Here is a 15,923-nt window from a genome sequence, read left to right on the forward strand (position 1 = left end):
AAAATTTATGTATGAGTTACCAGATGAAACTTGTGTGGCATGGGTATATTTTTAATTGGCTTTAAATGAACATGTTTTGTGTAATACTGAAATGTAATGGCTATAAATCGAGATGAGAGATATGATGGCTATATGCCAAGAGATGAGATAAGATGTGACAGCTAAATGCCAGGTTTATGATACGCCGATTTTTACCGAGTCAATATCAAGCAGATGTTTTCATAGAAGTATGTACAGATTATGTTATATTTCAGTTTTATGAAATGAATGATGATTATAGTTTTATATGATGTAAATTGTCATATATGATAGTAGAGCCTTGTTGTGATGATCTCATGGTAAAAGTATGGTACTGTAACTATATGTATGTAAGGGTGCAACCACACGTCTCAGATAGAGTGTGGATGGGAAAGGCGACTGGTGGCCTAGGTAAAAGACTCCCTGAAGGAGAGATTCTGAGGCCCCATCCAACGGAGTATTCCGGATGACTCAGCCTTCACGCAGCCTTCGGGTATAGGTTGAGTAGGCACCATCGTACTAATTTATGTTTGACTTAGCATTAGTCGGCTGATTATTTGCTAGGTCCGGCCACCGCGTCACACAACCCATCATGGGGGGAAGCATGTCGCACATGTATGCTAGTCCTACAGAACAAGTTGTATCTTCTAGGCATATATGGGCATATTTTACTATAAAAAGGGCTATATTGAGCCAACAGTATGTATATTCAGATTTACAAAGCAGTATAGATTTTAAAATGTCAATTAAATGTATTTAAATATTAGCAGTATATGTACAAACAAAATCTCATGCTAGCCACACACTGATGATAATATAATCCATCTTACTAAGAGGTGTCTCACCCTAGCATACAAATATTGTTTCAGGTCCTCTGAGGGATTGAGCCTAACGTGTTGCCAAGTAGAGTTAGATAGTAGACAGTCCTTGTCAGAGCTGGTGAGATTTTATACAGTGTCTGTCTCTTTTGGGGATTGTATATATAACAAATTATGTTTTCAGTTATGTATGGATGTATATGGGAAACAGTTAGAGACTTTGGTAAGTATTAGATTATGTATGTTTTCCATTGTGTAAGTTTATGCAGTTGAGCACCCGATTTTCCCTTGTTTGGGTGGGTTGTATATGTATGGTATCAAAGAGATGTATGTACATATGTTTAGTGGCACTCCGGGCCCGCCTAGAGGGTCAAGGCACTGCATCACGGGTTTACATCAAAGGTGGAGAAGTAATTTGTGGGCCACTATATCAATGTTCAACTCAATCATATCTTGGTAAGTCTTGCATGCAAACACATCAACATATTCTTACACGAGATTGACCAATTTTTCCTTTTCTTCTTTGGATAACAACACCCTTATTCTTACTTCTTTTGGATTTTCCTCAGTTCCCCAATTGACTATTAAAGTGGGATTTTTGCTAGGCACTGCTTGTTTTCCCTTTGATACTTACTTTCTCAATATCTTCGGGGGGTAAGTTCGCCTCTTCCTTTTATGTTTCTACCTTATTGATTGGATTTTAAAAGTCAATTATCAGCTCTGGGTCTTCTATATTGGTAAAGCCATTTCCCGTATCCCTGTATGAAACACAAGCAAAACAACACAAAATTTGGAAAAAAAGTGTCAAATGAAAATAATGTAATGAGATGGGATATATGTACTGAAATGCTTCTTGTAACGACCCGAAAATCTATACCATTCTTTTTTTTTTCCCAATTAAACTTTACTATATAATGAAACTTAATTTACTCTGATACCCATGGATTATCAACTATAACATCTCAGGCCCTAACGAGCACTGAGGAAACCCTATTCATTTTGCACACCTACGCAGTGGGAAAAACATAAAATTGTACATCTATATTTATAGTGCTAGAATTCAATAATCCCATAAAATATACATACACAAAGACACATCTCCCAGTAATATCCACCAAAAACCCTGGAAAATTACCCCAAAAACACATCTCCCTAAAAACACTTACCCCACAACCAAGGCAGTGCAACAACCCCTTAATCGGCAAGCCTGATCTGCTCGTCTAGCTGGATCACCTTAAAATGTCAAATCACTAGGATGACACAACACTCAATAAGTGGAGATATGCTATTACTAGTGTGTGGTGATTGAGTTCCATAAATATTATACTGATAAATTTATGAAACTATAAAGGCTGGTAAAACAATATACAGTATAACTTGTATCTATTATAGTTTAAAATTCAACTGTAATATCTGAGTTCTCTACTTTTCATACTTCTAGTATCATAATATATCTGCTAATAATCTTTAAATCTGTATATGTATACATAACTATGATATGTACCTTGGAAAATTGTACATCATGATTTAACCCCTCATGACAGGGTTCTGCAGGCCGTAGGCGGGACTAAACTCTTATTGGCCTACTAGGATAAGTAAACTGTAACTCTACCAATCCTCAGCCTAGCCATCTGCAATCTCTCCAAGGCATGGTGCTGGTATCTACCTCATCAAACCGGCCACCTCAACCTAGTCTTCTGGGGAGCCTGTAATCCTTCCAAGCACGGTTAACGAAAATCTTCCACACTCTATTTGAGATGTGTGGTTTCACTCTAATCTATAATAGCAATGGTACTGTGCTCTACTAATATCTGAACTGAATCATCAGGGTTTGATATTATATAATACTATTTTCTATATATGCATCTTACTATTTCATCATGATTCCAAAATAACCATAACACTGAAACTATTCTAAAAATACTATAATATCTACATTGTAATAACTGATCTGTAATATATGAACTGTATAAACTGTATATCATAGTGTTATGGTTTTAACATTTTGGAAATCATGGTAATCTGTATATGCTATAAAATATCTGTCTGTAAAATATATCTGTCCGTATATATACTATAATTCATAATTCTGTGTAATCTGATAAAACATACTTCTGGATATATATATACCATAAATCATATTAATCTGAAAACTGTAGGATTTCTGTGCTGATCTAATAAGGTATCATGCCACACAAGTAAATAAATAAATATTCCATATTCTGAAAACTATATCTTCTAATATACAAATAATTTGCATACTAGATAATAATATGGAAAACATATAATTTACTGATAAAAATTTCTCAATTCCTAGCATAGCATATTTCCCTTACCTATCTAACTGGAAGGCTTGCCTCCAACTCAACCTTCACGCCTTCGGCGTACCAACCTCTGAATCCTGTAATTACAAATATACAAATTCCCCAAAAAATCATCATACTCACATTTCCTGAATCTACCTATTCATGATTTCCTAAACTATAATTTACCTGGGTTCTTGGAAAAATATCTACTGGGGTCCTCAACCCATGTTTGCAGAGTCCCAAAACACCCTAACCCTGAAATCATAACACCCTAATTTTTTACTTCACAAAACACTTGTATATTCTCATATAACACAAAATTTGAGTTCAAATAAACCTGATAATACTGGAAATACCAAAATAATCTACTTACCCTGAAATTGAGATGGTTCCTAAACTTCTCAAATCGAAATCTTACTCCATCTAAATTGTAGAGAATCTCCCTAGGATCATCATGCTAGCTTTTGATCGTTGAACCGGGGAGAAACGAGGCCTAAAATCTAGAGAGAAGTCAGAAAATCTGAAACCTAAAGAGAGAAAGGGAAGAAAAACTATTTTTCACGCTGAAATCCTAATTTTGCGTATTTATAGGTGTCTTGACACGTGACTTTGTCAATGAGACACATTGTAACAATCCGGGATTTTTGCATAGGGTTCGTCGACGAGCGCATAAAGGATTTCTTCGACAAAGCCATGTCTCATCGACGAGAAAATACCGTGAGAGGTTTTGGGGCAGCCTAAAATTCATCGACGAGGGTGGAAGTTCGTCAACGAAATTATTGAAGAACTCGTCGACAAAGTGACGTGTCTCGTCGATGAATTTGACCCTACAAATAGTGAAAACTCAAATTTTTATCTCATTTCTGGATTCTTCTCTCTCTCCACTTTCTCTCTACGTCCCTCTCTCGCTTCACTCTTCTTTTTCGGGCCTACTTCTTGCCGGATCGAAGATCTGAGGCTACCATGACGCTCCTCGCGAAGTTCTTTGCAAGTATGCTAGAGCTAATCGTTGGAAAAGTTGGTTGAATTTCGTCCCAATCTCAGGGTAAGGCATTTTATCCAGTATTTGCCTCTCCCTCAGTTATAAGAAATGTTGTAGGTAAGAAAATACTAATATTTTGTTCTGGGGGATTTTGTTTTTAGGATGTTGAGCTAGGAACCCTATGGGTATAGAGCCAAAATTTTATAGGGGCTTTTCAGAGTTAAGGTAAGGGAAATATGCTATGCTAGGAGTTTTCATAATGCTATCAAAGATTTCATAGACACGTATTTATACCAGTCTATTATACAATATTTACAGAATATGAGTTTAAATACTTGTGTGGCCTGAGTAGATTTTCATGTGATGAAGAAATATATATAGCTTTTATAATGTATCATACTATACTGAATATACAGATATAGACAGTATATACAGTTTATATAGCTTTTCCAGTATATAGGATTACACAGAATATACAGATATAGACTTATATTCACAAAGAGTATACAGAAAAATGTACATGCACATACAGCTTTTATATGAATAGTTTCATGAAATAGATATATATATATATATATATATATATATATATATATATACATGCATACAGTTTTACTCAGATCAGTATTTATATTACAGCTTTATACAGAACAGTATATACAGAGTTATAGCATACCATGTTTCCTATTACCATAACATACAGAGTATACAGATAAAGTATATAGACAGAGTATATAGACAAAGATATAGAGGTAGCATCAAGATTCTACAGATACAATATAGAAAGATTACAGTATTTATAGTACAGAAAGATAGAGTTACGGTAATTTTGGAAACATGATGAAAATAGTAAAAGAGTATATATATATATATATATATATATATATATATATATATATATATATATAGTATCATATCCCTGTGGAAAGATTACAGACAGATACAGTACAGATATAGATTACAGAGCACGGTATCGTTACTATATACAGATAGAGTGCAACCACATATCTCAGATAGTGTGTGGGTACTGTCAACTGTGCTTGGAGAGGTTGCAGCTCCCCAGTTCACTGGGTGGAGAGGGCCGGTTTGACGAGGTAGTAGCCAGTCCTGAGTCTAGGAGTGGATGCAGTTTGGCTGGACTAAGGTAGAGTAGAGTATAATGACTTATCTGAAGGGCCGACCAGATGAAGTCCCGCCTACGGGCTGCACAACCTTGTCATGAGGGGTCAAATCATGACGTACAGAGTCCTAGGGATAAAGCACAGTTATATATATGTATACAGTTTTACAGTATATGATGAGTATAGTATGATATTATCAGTATGAAAAGTAGAAAATACAAATGATACAATATATTTTAAATTGTGAAAGAAAGATATGTTTTACAGATTATTTATTGCATTATAGTTCAATTATTATTTAAAAGTATCCTTAACTTAGTTGTCACACACTAGTAATAGCATATTTCCACTTACTGAGCGTCGGCTCGCCCGATTACTTTAACATTTTTAAGGTAAGCCAGTTAGGCGAGTACATCAGGCTTGCGGATAGAGAGTGTTTTGATTACTCTGGTTATAGGGTGAGTTTTTGATAGAGTTGTGTATATTTTTGAGTTAATGATGCTGGAGAGGTATTTTTGTATGGCTATGGTCTTTATACACTGGATTCTAGTATTGTATAGTATATATATGTGAATGGTTGTATGATTTGTGTTCCTGCTGCTTAGGTATGGATATATATATATATATATATATATATATATATATATATATATATATATATAATGGATAGAATGTTGAGGATGTTACATTTTGGTATCAGAGCCTAGGTTGCTAGGTTCTGGAGACTCTAGAGTGTAGCGGAAAACAATACCAAAATATAGGAAAAATATTTGAGGTTTTATTCTGTGATCTGGATACGGTATTTCATGATTGTTTCTGTGTTTTTCCTGGGGTGACGATTTCAGGAAAACCATAGTAATCTGTCGATGAGTCAAGTGTTTGGGTTGCAAAAGTGGATTTTGGGGCTGGAATCATGAGGGATGGTTAATAGAGGATTTGGAGTTTTAGTTGAATAAGTTGGGTCTATAGGAAGATAGAATTTTGAAATGGTGTTCTATGTGTTTGCAGGATGGACCTAGGAGGCAATAGCGCTCACGCCAGTGGGGATGATGGGGCGGGTCCTTCTGGCGCAGCAGGTGGGGATTCAGATGCTGTGCTACGTAGTGTGGCTCAGGAGGTCATGGCTGAGATAGCACAGAGTTCTAGAGAGTAGGGAGGTCCATCCTCAGCTCAGGGTTGTACCATAGAGAAATTTATGAAGATGAATCCGCCAGTTTTCTCTGGAGCGACTGATCCTGCAGTTGCGGAGAACTGGGTGCAGGAGGTAGAGAAGATTTTGATAATACTCCATTGCACTGATGAGTAGAGAGTTTTATATGCTACATATGGGCTGGCGGGAGAGGCCAAGAGATGGTGGGTAGCCATCAGGTTGTTGGAGGAGCAGAGAGCTATACTAGTGCAAATGACTTGAGCCCGATTCAGGGATATGTTCTTTAATAGATATCATCCTGCTTCAGTTAGAGATGCTCGAGTATAGGAATTTCTAAGTTTGTCCCAGGGGTCATTGACTGTTTCGTAGTATGCGGCGAGATTTATTGAACTCTCTCGTTTCTGCCCATATATTGTCCTAGACGAAGCAAAGAAGGCTAGAATGTTTGAGAGAAATTTGAAGCGTGATATTTACAGGCAGGTGGCGATATTTAAGGATCCAAGATTTTGTAGAATTGGTTGACGGGACCACTATAGCGGATGAGAGTCTATCTAGAGAGACGGAGACGCAGATTCAAAAGAAGAGGGTTGCGCCCTCAAGTTTTCAGGCGGGTCCCAGCTGAGGCCCTTGGAGTTGAGGTAGATTTGGTGGGGGGCAGAGGCAGATGGTAGAGCATAGGGGATTTTAGGGTGAACAACTTCCTACCATTTGTCCTAGATGCGGACGGAGACATCCAGGTGAGTGCCGAATGGGGGAGAATGTTTGTTATCGATGTGGGAGGCTTAGTCACATGACTCGATCATGTGAGATGCCGTCAAATTATGCACAAGCTCCCAAACCATTTCGAGGTGGATATCAAACGCCCCGCGGTGGTCAGCAGAGGAACACTGCACCGGCAAGGGTCTATGCGTTGACACCGGGAGACGTAAAGACGGCTGGAGACATGGTCACAGGTACTCTTACTGCTTTACCATATATGATTGTTTTGTTTGATACAGGTGCCACCCACTCTTTTATATCGGTGGGATATGTGAAAATATTTGGAATAGAGACACAATCATTAGATATAGAATTATCTGTGGATACACTGATGGGATTTGTGATTAAATGCAGGAGGGTACTTCAGAATTTTCTAGTAAGTATTCAGGAGAGAATGCTTTTAGCCGATCTTGTGGTTCTGGATATGCAAGGATTTGATGTGATACTTGGTATGGATTGGTTAGCTATTTATCGCACTAGTATTGATTGCCATCAGAAAGAAGTAATCTTTAGACCCCCGGGTGAACCAGAGTTTAGATTTATGGGTTCACATGTGCATGCCTCGCCACAGCTAGTGTCGGCTATTCATGCAATAACTCCAAAAAGGGTTATAGAAGATTAGTAGAATAATTCCCAAAAATAATAATAATAATAATAATAATAATAATAATAATAATAATAATTAATCGAATTTAAAATAAATAAATAAATAAATATTTTAAAATTTTTTTATTTTTATTAATAAAATATATTATTATTAATATTAATTAAATATATAATAATAATAATAATAATAATAATTATTATTATTATTATTATTATCATTTTCCTCAGGAAATGCGTTTTAATCTCAGATTTAACGTTCATCCAATCGAAAACAAAAAGGGTACTGAACTCAGTTCAGATTCGGGGTTTTTCAGGATTTTGGAGAGTTAAACAAAAACTTAAATTAAAGTCTTAAAACTAGTATGCTTCAATTTAAAGAATATGTAGGAATGGAAACTCTAATCTACCTAAGGAGACATCAAAACACGCGCTAATTAAAAATGGTAAAATTGATCATGGAATGAAAGCACGCGGGAATGGAAACTTAATCAAACACAAACATGCACTAAAAATTGGGACTTTAACACGAACCAAGACCTTGAAGTAAAATTAAACTATTAACGATTTAAACGAAGACAAAACACGAGAAAAACAAAACAAAACAAAACACAAACTTTAATAAAAACCTAAACTAATCAAGCTTCAACAAAGAGATGTGATTTTTGGGAAAACTTCGAAACAATAACATTTTTTTATTCTTTTTTTTAATTTTGGAATCAACCCAAACTTCAATTGAGTAAAGAAATAACTTCAATAAAAAATTAAATACTAAAAACTAAACTTATATCAATATAAGCATCTAATTAAATAACAAATAAAAAAAAAGAGTAAGAGAAAGAAAGATGGAGAGAACAAAACTAATTAACTAAGTTATTCAATAAAATTCTGTAGGTAAAAAAAATAACAATTAACATACATAAAAGAAAGAGATAAGAAGAGAGAGAGAGAAAGAAAGAGAGAAAGAGAGAGAGAGAGAGAGAGAGAGAGAGAGAGCAGGGAAAACTGGCCGAGCAGCTGCTGTGGAAGCTTGGTCTCTGCTGTGCTCGGATGGCTGGCAAATTGGAGGAACAGAGGAGCTCCGGTGCTGTGTTCTTGGCAGCAGACTGCTGCTGGTGTGGTCTGGGTCTCGGGTTGATTCTGTTGGTGGCTATGGCCAGAGGATGTTGCAGGTGTTGGCCTCGGAACAGCAGACTCCCAGCTGTATTGGAGTGGTTACTGGAACACGGGTTGCAAGGAGGCTCGCCGGAGTTGCTGTGTGGAACTCGCTGCGAAGGCTGTGTGGTTGAGTTGCAGGATTGAAGGAGGAAGCAGAGGGCTAGCAGAACAGAGGCTGAAAAAGAAGAGCAAAGAGAGGAAGAAAAAGAAGACGAGAGAATAGATAATGAGAAGGGAGAAGAGAGGGAAGGAACAGAGGATAGAGAAGATACAGAGAGCTGAGAAAAGAGAAGAGCAGAAAGAAAGAAAGGCTAGGAAAAGAGAAAGGACAAAAGAAAACAAAAGAGAAGAGGAAGAAGAAGAAGAAGAAGAAGAAGAAGAAAAGGGTGAAGAAGCGTTTGTGCGCAGGAAAAAAAGAGGATTTAAAGGGTAGGGGGGCGGTGCCCTAGGACCCAAGATCCGGATAGGAGACCCGACCCGAATTGTTATATTTTTTCATTTTTTTCATTCTCTGTTCATCACAAATCTGACTCTTCTTGAGCTTGTTTCTCGCAAAACTCAAAACACAAAAGTTGTAGATAATCTTTTCCTCTTTCTCTAGAAATTTGAATCGTCTCGATCGGAGCTTGAATAGAAAAGTTATGTATGAAATACGAACAAGTGTTGGTTTTGATTTCCGAGATTTTTCCTGCAACAAAAAATTACCAAAACTTCATAAATAGTGTAATAAAGTTCAAGAATGATGATTGTGGCACTTTATTAAATTATTGAAAAATTTTAGACATTTAATTAAAAATATAAACCGTAAAGCCCGGGTTAAGATGCCCAATTATGCAGTTTTGACGCGTAATTAGGGATTGAAGTAGGATTTCTAGAATTTAGGGCCCGGGTGAGCGCCGCAGATGTAATTTTGGGACCCGCAAGTAAAATTCAGAAACTTAAGTGGGGGTGTTAAATAATAGTTTAAATATTAATTTGAGGTATATGGATTCTAGGGAAGGTTAGATGAGTATTATTTTGGAAAAATAGATTAATTAATCTGAGAAAAATGTAAATTGCTGGAATTAAATTTCAGGCACCAAGGGCGTGAGATTTTGCGTTCTAGCGAGAATTTCAGTAAGTCAGGTAAGGGGAATAAATTATAATAGTCTTTTTATGAAAATTATGGATTGAGAAATATGTGAAAATGGCGTATGTTATTTTACCTGAAATTTATTATGATATAAATATCAGATGAAATTTGTGTGGCATATGATTTATATTGAAAAATGTTTAAACTGAGTTTGATGATTTACCCTGTGAAATATGAGATACTGAAATGTGTTTTAATATGAGAATTGAAATGTGGGAAAATGATGAAAGTGAAATGTGCAAAAAAAATGTATTCTCTGAGAAAATGAAGAAAGGTGAAATATGGAAATGTGTTTTGAGAAATATTGAGTAATTGTGAAATAAGATATGTATGTGACAGTATGAGATGAGATGAATTATAAACTGAGGAAATATCATTTAAATGATGAAATGTGTTGAGAATACTGATATTGAAATGTGAATATGTGAAATGAAAATATTGTAATGTTAATTCTGCAATATGAAAATGAGAAATGTGGAAATACGTGAAATATGAATGATAAAATGCCAATACCACATAATGATTGCAGGTATGTGGTGGTAAACCCTGTTGGATAATTATGATATTAAGCACGGTACCGTTGTTAGTGGTGTTAGTGCAACCACACGGACTTTTGGAGCGTGTGACGTGACAGTCAACTGTGCCATTGTGTAGGGTTGTTGGGCCCCTTGAGTCTGGACCAAGGTTATAGGCCGGCCAATCGTACTACAGACGCAATATGTGATATAATATTTGATCTAACCAGGTCGGCCAACTGCGGTTAGATCCAGCTTTCGAGCCGTACAACCTTGACCATGCGGGGAAGCATGGCGTGTATAGAAACATCCTCAGGGTGGCCATGAGTTACAGTCGCGATGTTAGTATTTAATACCGAGGATACTCATGAGCCGGAAAGTAAAATGGAAATGAAAAGTGAAAGAATGATAAAATTGGCTAAAATGAGAAATGAAAGAAAGAAGGGAAATTGAGAAATAAAGAATAATAAAATTGAGAAATGGAACCGTGTGAGTTAATAATATAAATAATTAAGGCGAAGTGAAACTCTCTGCCTGAGGGCTTACTGAGTAAGGTGAGTGCCCTGATAGGTATCAGATGTGGCCATACTCGGCTGCATAAAGTGTTAGGGCAGAGGGAAGCTACCTGTATGGCCGAGTAATCTACCTTATTCTCAAGAATTTTGCGGATAATTATGTGTTGGATATCATTGAATTTGATAAATGGTTTTAAAGCTTATAAAAACTTGTTTTGTAAATCTATACGATTATGAGAATGTGTATATCAGTGTATTTTTTCAGATGAAATGGTGATTTGAAAAGTAAAGTATATTATAATTGTACTCATATGGCCACACACTGTAAATAATTTTTTCCTTCTTACTAAGATGTATCTCACCCAAATTATCTAAATTTTTCAGGAGATAGAGGTAGGCCAAGTGGTAGACCTCTGTGATTATAGGGAGCTGGGACTGTGATATACAGGGTGAGTTTGGACTAGGGAGGTGTGATTCCTTAGGGTTGTATTGTTTTTGGATATGAGATAGTATTGTGTATTTATGTACGTTGATACTCTGGGTATTGTATTCTGACTGATATGTATATACTATCTTCCGCTGTTAGGTTGTATTATAAAATAACTTTTTACCCGGTACCCAATGCGGGTCGGGTCATATGAATGATAGTAGGATTGTTGACGTGGCCGATTTATGAATGTTATGAATGACGTCTAATTATTTATTATTATTGGAAAAAAATTGTACGAAATCGGGGCATCACAATTCAGGTGAGGAGACTACTGCAGGATGGTTGCCAGGGGTATGTCGCATACATAAAAGAATTTCCAAAAGAAGTATTAAGATAAGCTGACATACCAGTAGTGAGGGAATTCCCAGATGTATTTCCAGAAGAATTTCTTGAGTTGCCACCAGGTCATGAGGTTGAGTTCACTATAGACTTATTGCCGGGATCAGCACCAGTATCTAAAGCACCGTACCGTATGGCTCCATTCGAGTTGAAAGAACTAAAAGATCAACTACAGGAATTGCTGGATAAAAGTTTCATCAGGCCCAGTGTGTCGCCCTGGGGTGCGCCAGTTTTTTTTTGTGAAAAAGAAAGATGGAACCATGAGATTATGCATTAATTATAGGGAGATAAACAAACTAATAGTCAAGAATAAATATCCTCTCCCTAGGATCGATGATTTATTTGATCAGCTCCAGGGGACCTAGGTTTATTCTAAGATTGATCTACGGTCAGGTTACTATCAGGTGAAAGTTAAAGCAGAGGATATTCGAAGACCGAATTTCGTACTAGGTATGGGCATTACGAGTTCTTAGTGATGCCATTTGGATTGACTAATGCACCGACAGTTTTCATGCATTTGATGAATTGGGTGTTCCACCAGTATTTGGACCAGTTTGTTGTTGTGTTCATTGATGATGTACTCGTCTACTTGAGGAGTTTTGAGGAGCACGAGCATCATTTGAGGCTGGTATTGCAGGTATTAATGGAAAGGAAATTATATGAAAAATTCAAGAAATATGAGTTCTGGTTAAGACAGGTTATTTTTCTCGGCCATGTGATCTCAACAGCAGGAGTATCAATTGATCTAAGTAAAATAGAGCCAGTGGTAAGTTGGGAAAGGCCGAGAAATGTTTAGGAAGTCAGGAGTTTTCTGGGATAAGCAGGTTATTACCGGCGCTTTGTGGATGGTTTCTCCAGGTTATCAAGTCCATTAACATAACTTACGAGGAAAAATGTAAAATTTGAATGGACTGATGACTGTGAGCAGAGTTTCCAAGAATTAAAGCAGTGGTTAATTTCAGCTCTAGTATTGGCTATCCCTTCAGGGGAGGATGGGTTTGTAATTTACAGTGACGCCTCTTTAAAGGGTCTTGGATGCGTGTTGATGTAGCACGGCAAGGTCATTGCTTATGCGTCCAGACAGCTTAAAGAATATGAGAAGAATTATCCTGTCCATGATTTAGAACTTGCTGTAGTGGTGTATGCTCTCAAGATCTGGAGGCATTATTTATATGGTGGGAAGTGCAAGATTTTCACGGATCATAAGAGTTTGAAATATTTCTTTACTCATAAAGAGTTGAATATGAGGAAAAGGAGGTGGCTAGAACTTATTAAAGACTATGATTGCACGATTAGTTACCACCTAGAAAAAGCAAATGCAGTGGCAGATGGTCTGAGCAGGAAATCAAGGGGATCCATACTGGCAACTATGGAGATTCAGCACTCGATTCGAGTGGATTTGGAGAGGCTCAGTATAGAATTAGTGGGGGAGAGTTCTCATGCAGTTATTGCCAGTCTAGTAGTTCAGCCTACGCTTTACGAGAGGATTAAAGCAGCTCAGGGTGATGATGTAGAGTTGGCAACGGTGATGGCTAAAGTACGTGATGGTCAGGGTGGGGAGTTCAATATATCAGATGATGGAGCTCTGCGATTCCATACTAGGCTATGTGTTCCTGTGGATGCTGAGATTAGGAGGACTATACTGGAAGAGGCTTATAGATCCCTATACATAGTCCATCCCGGTAGTACTAAAATGTATAGGGACCTGTGGGAATATTTCTAGTAGAGTGGAATGAAGAGAGAGATAGCCGAATTTGTTTAGTAATGCTTGATGTGTCAGCAGGTTAAAGCTGAGCACCAGATGCTAGCAGGGCAGCTATAGCCGTTGTTTATTCCAGAGTGGAAGTGGGACCACATTTCAATGGACTTCGTTACGGGGTTACCAACAATGCGTAAGGACTGAATGCGATTTGGGTGGTAGTAGATCATCTGACGAAGACCACTCATTTTATCCCTATTAAAATTGGTTATTCCATGGACAGATTGGCAGAGATATATGTTCAGGAGATAGTTCGAGTTCATGGAGTACCAGTATCCATAATCTCAGACTGAAATCCTTGATTTAATTCACAATTCTAAAAAAGTTTTCAGGAAGCTATGGGTACGCAGCTAGCTTTTAGCACTGCTTTTCATCCCCAAACAGACGGCCAGACTGAAAGAACGATTCAGACATTGGAAGATATGTGTTGTGCTTGTGTGCTTGATTTTGGGAGCAGTTGGATTCAGTTTATGTTGTTAGTTGAGTTTGCTTACAATAATAGCTATCAGGATAGTATCGACATGGCTCCATACGAGGCATTATATGGCAAGAGATGTCGTTCTCCTATTTTCTGGGATAAAGTAGGTGAAAGGTGAGTTTTGGGTCCCGAGATAATACAACAGGCGTCCGACAAAGTCTAATTAATTAGAGAAAGAATCAGTACAGCACAGAGTCGGCAGAAAAGCTATGCAGACACTCGCCGCCGAGAGTTGGAATTCGATGTGGGAGATCTAGTATTTTTGAAGATAGCTCCTCTGAAAAGAGTTATGAGATTTGGAAAGAAGGGCAAGTTGAGTATTAGGTTTATTGGCCCTTTTGAGATACTTGAGAGAATAAGGTCAGTTGCCTACAGGCTAGCTTTGCCGCTAGCTTTAGCTTGTATTCATGGCGTGTTTCATGTTGTTATGTTAAGGAAATACGTCTCAAACCCATCCCACATCATTAGCTATGCAGAGATAGAGCTTAAGGATTCATTGGCATATGAAGAAGTACCAGTACAAATTTTTGATAGGAAGATACAGACTTTACGCACTAAAGAAATACAATTAGTTAAAGTTTTATGAAGGAATCATGCTATAGAGGAAGTTTCTTAGGAGCTCGAGGATCAGATCAGACAGAGATACCCGCAGTTGTTCCTAGAGGTATAGAGGTACTCAGGTAAAGTATGATAGTTAGATAAGTTTCTTTAGCAGGTACATGTATTGATTTTAGTTAGTAGATGGTTTTTAGTTTTATATATGTAATCTCCCAGGACGTAAATGTAACCATGGTATTCCTCCGCCACAAGTGAGAGCAGGTAATAAAATAAGTAGACCCCTTTTTCCATTACCGAATGATGGAATATATAGATGGGATACAAATAGTAAATTTCGAGGACGAAATTTTATCAGGAGGGGAGAATGTAACAACCCAGGATTTTTGCACATGGTTCGTTGACGAATATAGGGGATTCGTTGATGAGCGCATAAAGGATTCTTCGACAAAGCCATGTCTCTTCAACGAGAAAATACCGTGAGAGGTTTTAGGGCAGCCTGAAATTCGTCGATGAGGGTGGAAGTTCGTTGAAGAAATTATTGAAGAACTCGTCGATGAGGTGACATGTCTCGTCGACGAATATAGCCCTACAAATAGTGAAAACTCAAATTTTTATCTCATTTCCAGATTCCTCTCTCTCTCTCCTCTCTCTCTACGTGCCTCTCTCGCTTCTCTCTTCATTTCAGGGCCTATTTCTCGCCGAATCGAAGATCTGAGGCTACCACGACGCTTCTGGCGAAGTTCTTTGCAAGTCTGCCAAAACTGATCGTTGGAAAAGTTGGGTTGGATTTCGTCCCAATCTCAGGGTAAAGCATTTTATTCAGTATTTGCCTCTCCCTCAGTTATAAGAAATGTTGTAAGTAAGAAAATACTGATATTTTGTTCTAGGGGATTTTGTTTTCAGAATGTTGAGCTAGGAACCCTGCGGGTATAGAGTCAGAATTTTATAGGGGCTTTTCAGAGTTAAGGTAAGGGAAATATGCTATGCTAGGAGTTTTCATAATGCTATCAAAGATTTCATAGACACGTATTTATACCATTTTATTATACAATATTTACAGAATATAAGTTCCCAAAGCTTATTACAACCTCCTCCAAAATCGTGATGTAAAACGTGGGTCACGGTTTGAAACAATGGATACTGGCACTCCATGAGGTCGAATTATCTCCTGAATGTAGATCTCTATCAGTTTGTATATAGGGTAGCTAACTTTAATAGGTAG

Source organism: Malania oleifera, chromosome 13 (genome assembly GCF_029873635.1).
Source record: "Malania oleifera isolate guangnan ecotype guangnan chromosome 13, ASM2987363v1, whole genome shotgun sequence".
NCBI lineage: Eukaryota > Viridiplantae > Streptophyta > Magnoliopsida > Santalales > Ximeniaceae > Malania > Malania oleifera.